The following is a 12,969-nucleotide window of genomic DNA, read 5'->3' on the forward strand; positions in this document are numbered from 1 at the left end:
TTGTTTTGTTTTCCAATTGAAAGGAAAATAACTATCCTCTGATGAAATTTAGATGTCCCAGATATTTAAGTTTCAAGAAATAGCATGGCTTGGTCTAGACTGGATTTTCTTTGAGTCAGACACACTTCAATTGAGTGACTTGGGTAGATCATTCAACCTTCCTTAATTTTCATTTTTGCATACTTAAACCAAGTTCTGAGGTTGTTGATTGCATAAGAGATTTTTATTTCTTAATATTTTGCTTTTAAAGAAATAAAATCATTGACTCTAAGGCAACAATTATTATTTGACCCATTCTCATCAGTTTCATCCTTATGCAGGATCTCTGTTCCTTCTAACCCTAATTTTTACTTATAATGGAAAAAACACCATTTCTGAAATGACTAAAACCTGTTAACACTCATTTGTAAACTTCTCAGTTTGCGTAGTTTTTTTTTAAGATTTATTTTTTGTTTGAAAGTCAGAATTGTAGAGAGAGGAAGAAACAGAGAGAGAGATCTTCTACTTGCTGGTTCACTCCCTAAATGGCCCAATGGCCTGGGCTGGGCCATGTCAAAGTCAGGAACTGGGAGCTTCATCCCGCTCTTCCATGTGAGTGTAGGGGCCCAAAGACATGGGCCCTCTTCCACTGTTTTTCCAAGAGCATTATCAGGAAGCAGGATCAGAAGTGGAGCAGCCAGATCTTGAACCAGTGCCAGATGAGATGCTGACGTCTCAAGTGGCAGCTTTACTTGCTATGCCACAACATTGGCCCCAGCTTGTATACATTTAAAACCTTTTCTTACACATGGAATACCAAGAGGGTTTTTTTTTTTGTTTGTTTGTTTTGTTTTGTAATTGAAAAATGGAGAAGTCTGATAGAGTGAAGTATATATGACCTCTGGGTTAAAACTAAAGACTCAAGTTCATAGCCATGTATAATTCTTATCCATCTTGTGATGTTGCTGTGGTTTTATCTATTTTCAAGATAGCCATATATAAGAAGAATAAGTAACTACTATCCCATTTTAACAAAATTTTTGTACTTTCACTTCCTTAAAGCAGAATTGATATTATAATAGTGCTGAAGCCAAAATAACAAATTGTCCAACTCATTTTTTGAAGATTTATTTTCTTTAATTTTAAAGCCAGAGAGAGAGGGCAAGAGGGAAGGAGACCAAAAAGAGATTTTCCACCTTCTGGTTCGATCCCCAGAGTTGAGCCAGGTCAAAGTCAGGGATCTGGAATTCCATCCGAGTCTTCTACATAGATGGCAGTGGTCCAAAAACTTGGATCATCTTCCACTGCTTTCCAAGGCGCATTAGCAGGGAGCTGGATCAAAATAGAGCGGCTGGGACTCAAATTGGCACTTAAATGGGATGCTTGCATCACAGACAGCAGCTTGAGCTGCTGCGCCACAATGCCTGCTCTACATCCTAGTCATTTGTGATGTGGAACACTAGCATCACGGGCCTCTACTAAGGAATGCCTTTTAAACCAGAGGGACTGAGAACCTGAGTAACAGTAGATGTAGAATTAGCTGAGTACCGTTGGAGATAAGATTTGACATTTTTAACTGTCTGACATATACCAAGGACTGGTGCCTCTTTAATTAGGTACTTTTTTTTGAATTTAGAAGATGCTCAGCAAATTTAAATAACTGACCCAAATTTTGCAAATCTAGTAAACAGTACTTGGTATAAACTCTATTTCTGTTCAATTATGGAGTCCATTGTCCAGCTATAGTACTATACCGAGCAATTCACACTTGATCCTTGTAATTTATAATATCTTTAGCTAGCAGTATTGGAACCAAAAGCCTAACTGCCATATACCTTCTTGAATTTCTTAGAGGTTGGAATGAAAATTTTTAATTCTGGCCGGCGCCGCAGCTCACTAGGCTAATGCTCCGCTTGCGGTGCTGGCATCCCAGGTTCTAGTCCTGGTTGGGGTGCCAGATTCTGTCCCGGCTGCCCCTCTTGCAGTCCAGCTCTCTGCTGTGGCCCGGGAGTGCAGTGGAGGATGGCCCAGGTGCTTGGGCCCTGCACCCACGTGGGAGACCAGGAGGATGCACCTGGCTCCTGGCTTCCAATCGGCGCAGCGCACCGGCTGCAATGCACCAGCCGTAGTGGCCACTTAGGGGGTGAACCAATGGAAAAAGGAAGACCTTTCTCTCTGTCTCTCTCTCACTGTCTAACTCTGCCTTTCAAAAAAAAGAAAAAAAGAAAAAGAAAATTTTTAATTCTTTTCATGGTTTTCCTCTTGTATACTAGAAGGGAGATGACTTTACATTTTGGGTTTCTTTCTAAATTTCCTTTTCTGTTTGCGTGAACAGACATGCAGAAATACAGAAGCTAGTTGCTGATTTAGGTTGAGAAAAATTATTGAATTTGAAAATTTAGAACAGTTAATCGTTGTTTTGAAAGGAAAAAAGACACTTTTCCACTCCACTGAGAGGGAACACATATTTCCTTTATCATAAAAATACAACAGTGCCTCCTTGTAATGTTTTTAAGTCCTAAAATTAAGACTAGTTGCATGTTGTACATACTTTGCCATGAAATGAAATACTGACGTTGTATTTGTTTCCAGGATGAGAAAGGTATATGGCGAAAATAAAGATTATTTATTTTAAGGACATTTGTATATAGTTTACACTGGTTAGTACCCTAAGTGTTCTTCTATATCTAGAGTTTATAAAATGAGTTCTGCAGTTTTAAGAGTTATAAATGTTTTCTCTTAGAACTTCTCATTCCCTTTGCCTTCACATTATTATTAATATTTTACACGTGTCTTTCCCTTTCTTTTTTGAATTTTTAAAAAAGATTTATTTTATGTATTTGAAAGGCAGAATGACAGAGGGAGAGAGAGAGATGGATCTTTCATCCACTAGTTCACTCTCCAAATGACCGCAACTCTTGGAACTGGGCCTGGCTAAAGCAAATTTTAAATTTCCAGAACAAAATTGTAAGGTACAAGGAGTAAGATACAAGGAGGCCGGCACCACGGCTCAATAGGCTAATCCTCCTGCGGCACTAGCACACCAGGTTCTAGTCCTGGTTAGGGCTCCGGATTCTGTCCTGGTTGCCTCTCTTCCAGGCCAGCTCTCTGCTATGGCCCGGGAGTGCAGTGGAGGATGGCCCAAGTACTTGGGCCCTGCACCTGCATGGGAGACTAGGAGAAGCACCTGGCTCCTGGCTTCAGATCAGCGCAATGTGCTGGCCGCAGCGCGCCGGCCGTGGCAGCCATTGGAGGGTGAACCAACGGCAAAAGGAAGACCTTTCTCTCTGTCTCTCTCTCTCTCTCACTGACCACTCTGCCTGTCAACAAAAGAAAAAGATACAAGGAATATCCCTCACCCGTTTCCCCTGTTAACATCTTACATTAGTATCTTTGTCACAATTAATGAATTGCACCCAGCACCCCTATTTTTTAAAATACAAATCCTTTATCCCTTCTGTTCCTCCTAGTCTGTAGTAATCAACATTCTTTGTTCAGATTATGATTATGTTGTGCTTTGTTCATTTTTTTTTTCCTTTTGTTTTTTATTTGAGCTTCCCCATGTAAGGGGGAATATGTAGTGTTTGTTTTTCTGTATCTGGCTTATTTGATTCAACATGATGTCCTTCAATTCCATCCATTTTGCTGCAAATGATAGAATATCATTATTATTTAGAGCGGAATAATAATATTCTATTGTGTGTGTGTGTGTATATATATACATATATATACTACACTTTCTTTTTTTTAATTTTTGAGATAGCATATTAAACAGTTTCCATTTTCTTTATGCATTCATCTAATGATGGACACCTTGGTTGGTTAAATATTTTGGCTATTGCAGCAGTGATGCTATAAATATGGTGGTACAGGTATCTCTTTGATAGGAATTTGTGTCTTTTGGTTGTATGACCAGGAGTGAGATTGCTGGATCATACAGCAATTCCATTTCTAGTCTCTTAAGAAATGTCCATTTTCACAATGGCTGTACAAATTTACATTCCCACCAACAGTGTATAAAAGTTCCTCAGGGCTGGCGCTGTGGCATAGCAGGTAAGGCAACCGCCTGCAGTGCCAGCATCCCATATGGGCACTGGTTTGAGTCATAGCTACTCCACTTCCAGTCCTGCTCTCTGCTATGGCCTGGGAAAGCAGTGGAAGATGGCCCAAGTCCTTGGGCCTCCGCACCCATGTGGGAGACCCAGAGAAGTTCCTGGCTCTTGGCTTCAGATTGGCACAGCTCTGTTCATTGTAGCCATCTGGAGAATAAACCAGTGGATGGAGGACCTCTGTGTGTGTGTGTGTATGTGTGTTTATACGTATATATATATATATATGTGTGTGTATATATATATATATATATATATACTCCTGCTTCTCTGTAACTCTGCCTTTCAGATGAATAAATAAATCTTTAAAAATAAATAAATAAAATAAAAAAGAATTCCTCACTCTCCATGTCCTTGCCAGTGTTTCTTACTCTCTGAATAATCGCTGTTCGGACAAGGGTAAGGTGATATATCATTGTGAAATCTCATTTGATTTACATTTGTCTGATGGCTGGTGATACTGAGCATTTTTCATATATTTGTTGGCCATTTATATTTCTTTTGACAGTTGCTGATTCAGGTCCTATGCCTATTTCTTCATTGGGATAGATTTTTTTTTGTTGTGTATTTTGAGTTGCTGATACATTCTGGATATCAATCCTTTGTTGGATAAGTAGCTTAATAGATATTTTCTCCCATTTTATTTGATGTCTTTTCCCTCTGTTGATTGTTCCTTTTGCTGTGCAAAATCTTCTGAGTTTGATATAGTCCCAGTTGTCCAATTTTGCTTTTGTTGCTTGTGCTTTTGGGCTCTTATCGAAGAAGTCATCACCTTGATCAATGCCTCAAAGTGTTTCTCCAACATTTTCTTCTAGTAGTTTCATAGTTTCTGGTCTTATGGATCTTTGATATATCTTGAGTTGATTTTTATATATGGTGAGAAGTAGGAATCCAGTTTCATTCTTCAAGTATATGTAGTACAGTTCTGCCAGCACCATTTATTGAAAAGACTATCCTTTCTCCAATGTACGTTCGTGCCACCTTTGTCAGAAATCAGTTGGCTGTATTTACATAAATTAATTTATGAGCTCTCTAGTCTGTTCCATTGATCTTTGTGCTGATTTTTATGCCAGTAGTATGCTGTTTTAGTTACTATAACTTTTTAGAATGCCTTGAAATCAGGCATTGTGATGCCTCCAGCTTGATTTTTTTTTAACCCCCTCCAGGTCACATTTGCTGTTCTGGATCTTTTGTGATGCTATATGAATTTAGGATTATTTTTTCTAATTCTTCAAAGAATGCCATCAGTATTTTGATATTTGCATTGAATCTCTAGATTGCCTTTGATAGTATAGACATTTAAATATTATTTTTTCCAATCCATGAGCAAGAAATATCTATCCACTTTTTTGTGTGTCCTTGATTATTTCTTTCACTAATGTTTTATAATTTTCATTGTAAAGATCTTTCATTTCTTTGGTTAAGTTTATTCCTAAATATTTGATGTTTTGTGTAAATATTGTAAATGGGATTTCTTTTTCAGCAAGATCATTGTGTACAGAAGTGCTAGTATTTTTTCATGTTGATTTTGTATCATGTGACTTCACTGGATTGATATATCAGTTTCAAAAAAATTGGTAGAATGCTTAGGTTTTTCCCTGTACAACATCATATCATCTACAAACAGCAATATTTTGACTTCCTCCTTTTCAATTCTGATGCCCTTCGCTTCCTTTCACCTCTGTAATTGTAGTTGCTAATACTTCTAGTACCATATTGAATAAGAGTGGTAAAAGTAGACATCCATGTCTTAGTCCAGATCTGAGGGGAAATTCTTTCAGATTTTCTCTGTTGAGTATGCTATTGATATTGGCTGATGGTTAGTCATATATGACCTTTATCATTTTGAAATATGTTCCTTCTATACCTATAATTTCAATGTCAAGAAGGGATGCTGAATCTTTTCAAATGCTTTCTCTGCCTCTATTGAGATTACCATATAGTTTTTTGTTCTTCATTCTGTTGATATGATTTATGACATTTGTTGGTTTTTGAGTGTTGAACTATGCTTGTACCTCTGGGGTAAATCCCACTTGATTGTGATATGTAATCATTTTGATGTAGTGTTGGGTTTGCCTTGCTAATATTTTATTGAGAATATTTGATCTAGGTTCATCAAGGATATTTGTAGTTCTCTCTGTGTTTTGTCTTTGTTTGGTTTTAGTATCAGAATGATGCTGGCCTCATAAAGAGTTTGGCAGAGTTACATTCTTTTCAATATTTTTGACCGGTTTGAAAAGCACAAGAGTTAGTTCCTCTTTAAATGTCTTATAGAATTCAGGAGTAAAGCCATCAGGTCCTAAATTGTTCTTTAAAATCATAATTTTTAAAAATCATTTAATCATAGGCAATTCTTAAAAAATTTGAGATGAATTTTTGCCTTATATTTACCATCTCTCTTAATCATCATCAAGCTATTCTCTATACCGTTTCTAACAAGACAGAGGTCCTGTTGTCCTGTTTAGCAAATACTAATGAACAGAAATCATACTTGATCTTTTTTCTTTTCCACTCCTTAGCAAGATATATTGTCTTTTTTTCTAAGATTTATTTATTATTTATTCGAAAGAGTTACAGAGAGAGGGAGGAATGGAGAGAGAGGGAGCGAGATCTTCCATCTGCTGGTTCAATCCCCAAATGCCAAATGGCTGCAACAGCCAAAGCTGGGCTATGCCAAAGCCAGGAGCACAGAAGCTTCTTCCAGGTCTCCCATGTGGGTGTAGGACCTAGCACTAGGGCTATCTTCTGCTGCTTTCCCAGGCACTTTAGCAGGGAGCTGGATCAGAAGTGGAGCAGCTGGGTCTCAAACTGGCACCCATATGCGATGCCTGAGATGTAGACAGCAGTTTTACCTGCTATGCCTCAATGCCACCTTGATGTATTGTCTTACGTTTTTATTAACACTTGCTAAAGGCAGAAGGGCCACTGAGTGAGAAAGTGGAAATGAAGCTTATTTGTTATTTTTAATTTATATGAAAGGCAAAGTATCAGAGATAAAGTTGGGGAGGGAGAGAGAGAGAACTCTTCATCCACTGATTCATTACCCAAATGTCCACAACTGCAGTTGAACTAAGTTGAAGTCAGGAGCCAGGAACACCATCTGTGTCTCCTACATTAGGTGCCAGGGAACCAGGTACTTGAGTCATCACCTGCTGCCTCTCAGAGTGCACATTAGCAAGATGTTGTATTGGAAATGGAGGCAGGACTCAAACCCAGGCACCCCTATATGGGATGCAGGAGGCCTTAACTAGCTTAACCAGCTGTGTCACAAAGCCAGCCTCCCTTTTTTTTTTTTTTTTTTTTTTTAAGATTTATTTTCTTTTATTTATTTGAAAAGTATAGAGCCAGAGAGAGGGGGAGAGACAGAGAAAGAAATCTTCCATCCACCGGTTCACTCTCCAAAGGGCCACAACAACCAGGGCTGAGCCAAGCCAAAGCCAGGAGCCGAGAACCCCATCTGAGTCTCCCATGTAAGTTGCAGGGGCCCAAATACTTGGGCCATCCTTGGCTGTTTTCCTAGGTGCTTTAGCAATGAGCTGGATTGGAAGCAGAGCAGGTGGACTCAAACCAGGGTTCCAATATGGGATACCAGCATTACAGGCAGTGGCTTAATCTTTACCACCACAGTGCAAATGAATTTTTAAAAGTTCTTTCTCAAAAAATCTGCTTGTATGATGTAATTACAATGTATAGTACCTTTCTGTCATATCATAATAATGAATTCATCTCCTAAAGGTACCTAACTTATAATTTGAGAAGGACTTAAATATTATAAGCACATCACATGTTACTTTCTATACTGCTATGGGTTATAAATAGAATTTTGGCAGGCGTAAGTAGGCCTCAGAAATAAAGGAGTTAGCTTCATGGCTTTGCCGTTAGATGATGTGTTGCCTTTTATATAGACTGTGGTCAGATAAAAATGTATATTTGTATTTATTTAGGACAATACTAGCTAATATATACTAAAACTTTGGTGCTGTTTTTACTATACATTTCTGAAAATTTATCTTTAATCAATATTATTTAATCTTGGGCAACTTCTTAAAATTAGTATATATTTCTCTCACATTTACCTTCTAAAATCACAAACACAGGGGTTTACATGAGTTTTTTTATTAAGAAATTAATCATATAGTTGGAAGTAAGTCTCAGAAATGTAAAAAGGAATGTGCAATAAAACGTAAAGTTCTGCTTTCAGCATCCACCTTATCTTACATCTTTTTCCCTCGTATGTTTTCAGTGCTTTTGAACGGTTGCTTAGATTCTCTAAACAATGTAATTATATCTCCATTTCTTAATTTATATATTTATTGACTCAAGTTGTCCTGGAAAGACAAGGAATTTTAAAACATTTCTCAATTGTGTTCTCATTTTTCTTCTATTCTCTCAGTGACTCTAATTATTAAACATTTTATTGAAGTATATTTATTAATTTATTGACTTTAAACAGTAACTTCTGACTGCTCAGTACAGAACTATAGTTTTCTTCTCTGCCCTCTCAAGTACATTATTAAATCTACAATGTCAAAATTAATATGGTTTAAAATAGATTATTTGTTTTTGATGTTTTGTCTTAGTTGAATCTGAAAAGTAAGTTGCATTTACAGTATTATATGAATGTTACTGAACTACTCTGTAAACTGTTTATTAAACAATATGTTTTGGACCAACTGTTCTCTGAGCCTACTGCCTAATTTTCATGATGGAGTTTATTTTCCTTGCCCTTCTGGGTCAATTCTACTCTTTTTGTATGTTTGAGAGGGAATGGGGACAGCTTCTCTCTGCTGGGTCGTTCGCCCAAATGTGCCAGGCTGAAGCCATGAGCCACCAATTCCATCTGGGTCTTCTGTGTGGGTGGCAGGGACCTAAGTACTGGAGCCATCACTTGCTACCTCCCAAGGGTGTGGATTAGCTGAAAGCTGGGTTGGAAGTGCAGGCAGGCCTCAAACTCAGGCACTCTGATGTGGGATGCAGGTATCCTAAGCATCGGCTTAACCTGCTTCACCATGGCACTTACCCCAGTTCTGCATTTTCTTAGGTTCTGTCATTTCCTTTTTTATTTTCCTTTTTTCTTTGTGGCAGGTATACATTTTCTAAAAATATTTACAGCAATTTACACAGAAGATTGGTTCTCTGATTCTGTACATGTCTGAAATATCTTTTTGGGGGAATCACCTTTAAAGATTTATTTATTTATTTGAAAGACAGAGTTACAGAGAGAGAGGAGATCTTCCATCTGCTGGTTCAATCCCCAAATGGCTGTAACCACAGGGACTAGGCCAGTCTAAAGCCTGGAGCCAGGAGCTTCCTCCAGGTCTCCCATGTGGGTACAGGGGCCAAGCACATTGGCCAGCCACTGCTACCTTCTCAGGCACGTTAGCAGGGAACTGCATCAAAAGTGGAGCAGTATGGACACAAACCAGCGCTCATATTGGATGCTGGTGTTGCAGGTGGCAGCTTTACCCACCATGCCACAATGCCAGCCTTGGGGATGGGGAATGGGAGCTGGGAATCACCTCCTATATAAATAGCTTTAACCTTAGCATTTTTTTAGGTAGATTAAACAAGAGAAAAAAATTAAAAACATTTTAAGAAGGGCAGCTATCTGGAAATTTTTTTTCTTTAATTTTGTAGTTTTCTGGGCCCTTGTGTAAAACAAGAATTTTTAGAGATTTTTTTCCTTACACTTTTGTATTGCTATTTATACTTTTAAAAGTTAAACCTCGGGTGTGTATTGTGGCACAACAGGTTAAGCTTGCCACTTGGAATTCCTATAACCCATACTGGAATTTCAGTTCCTGTCCCTGCTACTCTGCTTCCCATTTGTATTCCTCTTAATTAACATGGGAAGGGAGGGATGATGGCTCAAATACTTGAGTTCCTGCTACCTACCTGGGAGATGCAGATGGAATTCTGGGCTTTTAGCTTCAACCTGGCCCAATGCTTTTGCAGGCGTTTTGGGAGTGAACCAGTAGATGGAAGATACCTCTTTTGACTTTCTTTCTTTTTCTGTTTCTGTCTTTCTCTCTGTCTCTCTGCTTTTCCAGTAAGTAAATAAATAAATATTTAAAAATAAATAAATAAAAATTAAATTCCTCTTATTCATTCCCAGTACCTTAAAATAAAAAAAGCTGTTAGTTGGCATGGTCAGTACAATTTTTCCCTTTTTCCAAAACAAGGAGATTGGTTATAGTTTATAAAAGTATGTTCTTTTATATATTTTATGTATTTTTTCCTTTTACTATATTAATATAGAACATTTAAGCTGTGATTCTTCAAGGAAGTCTTGAGGTTGTTTCATTTGTAATTAAATAACTTCTTTGATCATAATGAACATGTATGTGTACACTTTGGTTGACCATAATATCCTGTTTTAATATGTTTAGTTTTTAACTTTGATATGACAGATCAGAAACCAGCCATTTCATGAAGTATATGCTTCAGTTTGTAAAAAGCAATTGTTTCTGATTTCTGCAATTTCAATATTACTATTTTAAATCTGCAAGTTTCATCTTCTGGAACTGGAGTGGCCACAGTGAAAATCAAAAAGAAGTCTAGGGCCGGCGCTGTGGCTCAACAGGCTAATCCTCCACCTGTGGCGCCGGCACACTGGGTTCTAGTCTGGTTGGGGCACCAGATTCTGTCCTGGTTGCTCCTCTTCCAGTCCAGCTCTCTGCTGTGGCCAGGAAGTGCAGTGGAGGATGGCCCAGGCCCTTGGACCCTGCACCTGCATGGGAGACCAGGGGGAAGCACCTGGCTCCTTGCTTTGGATCAGCGCAGTGCACCGCCGCAGCAGCCATTGTGGGGTGAACCAACGGAAAAGGAAGACCTTTCTCTCTGTCTCTCTCACTGTCCACTCTGCCTGTCAAAAATAAATAAGTAAAAAAAAATAAATAAGTCTAAATAATATCTGAAACCAAATTTCTTGTGCTCTGTGATAGAAAAATTGGTCACTTTGGCAGGCTCAATAACACTCAGAAAGCACTAAGGCCATTTAATGCACTGTAATTAGGTTCTAGGCCATAATGCTCTTAATGGTGCCCTAATGGCGTGAAAGAGTTACTAAGACTCCCAAGGCACCTAAATTGTTACTGGAGAATGCTTTGGCCATTAGGGATAATAGTGCTTGGTTATGAAATAACCAAGTTCAGAGCTTTTTCAGAAGACTGAAAGGCTAGGACATGTGTAATTTCTTTCCTTAACCACCTTCTATAATGTCGAGCTTCAGATAAACACCAAACAGATGTCTGTACCTTTTCAGAACTGCTCATAATGCTCAAGGACCTTGTGTTGGTGGTTGAGGGGAGGACGATGGCATCAGAAGGAAATAATTTAGAACTAGAAACTCATTCAATTTGCAGAGCAAACACCTGTTGGATATTTAACTAAACAAAAATTATTATCTGTTGTCCTGAAAGAACCATTGCCTGTGCACTGACTTTACAGCTTTAAAATTTGAGAGATAAAAGATTAGAAAACAAAAATTAAGATCAGAACAATTACACTTGTGTTGATACATTCTGGGTGAATAAATCACATGGCAATACAGGATTTATTTAAAGCTGTGACAGTTGGGACTTAATCAAATGCCAGCATCACGGTTGTCCTAAAGTTATCAGAGTTTCTGTGTTTCATATATATGAAAGTTCAACTTACATTGAGGGAAATTTGAAAGTCAAATCAAACTACATACTTTGTTTTATTGTTTCTCAAGGCAGAAATAAACATGTTGCAACTGTGTCTGTTTGGCTTAAATTTTCACTTGCTAAGTAAACACTTGTGATGCTCCTGCAATTTTTACTGTAAAACTAAGCACATTAATATGGTGGTTGATTTCCTTCTTCCTAAACACACTTCAAGGGGTGAAAGAAGAGGGGGGAGTAAAACAGTAATCTCAAGGGAAGATATTCATGTTAACCTTTGTAAGCGGAAATAACCGACTTTGATTTGCTTTTCTGTGTGCATTAGAAGATGGTAAAATGTACTGTTTGACTTGGAAAGGAGTTAGCATTTCCCTATTGTCATCCTAATAGTTCTAACATTTGTGGAGCAACCATTGTGTGCCTAGGAACTATGCTGAGTGCTTCTTTTGGACGATCTGATCTGATTATCCTTATATGACTTGAGTCAATATGTGCTGTTGTCCCAGTTTTTCTCCCAGATTAGGAAACTGCTAGACTTAGGCAGGAGAGAGTGACTGGTAACTTAGCTAGAAATCATACTGCTGGCCATTCAAAGCCAGTCTGGCTTCAGAGCCCATGCTTTTCAATGTTGCCATCACATCACCCATTGGAAAAATACTGGGGTGGGCAGCTGCGGCACCAGACAGTGTTGCTCTCTGCAAGTGCTTAGCATTTGCTCTTAATAATTCAGACATCAGTGAGATCACAATAATTAAAGAGCTGGTAAAAAAGGTAGCTCTTTTGATCATTATCCCTTTGATTTCATTAATAGGTCTACCTTGGCATGTGTAGGTATGGAGGGATAGTGTGTGGGAGGAGGAAGTTAAGGAACAGGGACAAATTGAATTAAATGTACTATAATTAAGAATACATTTAAATTACTAGGAATCTGTTGCCTCTTTTTTGAACCTTGACCTCCTGGAGTTTTTTGGGTTTCAGTTATTTTTCTATGATGTGGTAAAGGATGGGAGAAGCTTAAATTCTAAAATCTTCCTTTTGCTTGTTAGTTATCTGACCGTGGAAAAGTCATATAACCTCTAAAGCTGAGGCTTATTCATCTCTAAAATTGTAGGGTTGACCCTCTAGTTGGTAAATTATCCCTACAGTTTTCCCCATCTCTAAATTCTTATTCTAACAAATATTTTTAGTCCATTATTTTTAACCCATCTTCCTCTATATGTAGGAAGATGTAAATT

General features: G+C 38.1%; 1 protein-coding gene across 7 annotated transcripts in view; it reads left to right on the forward strand.

Moving 5' to 3' along the window:
- Nucleotides 1–12,969, forward strand: part of PPA2 (inorganic pyrophosphatase 2) — a 229,728-nt gene that overhangs the window by 61,904 nt on the left and 154,855 nt on the right. The window lies entirely within an intron of this gene.

Source organism: Lepus europaeus, chromosome 8 (assembly GCF_033115175.1).
Source record: "Lepus europaeus isolate LE1 chromosome 8, mLepTim1.pri, whole genome shotgun sequence".
In the NCBI taxonomy this organism is placed as follows: Eukaryota; Metazoa; Chordata; class Mammalia; order Lagomorpha; family Leporidae; genus Lepus; species Lepus europaeus.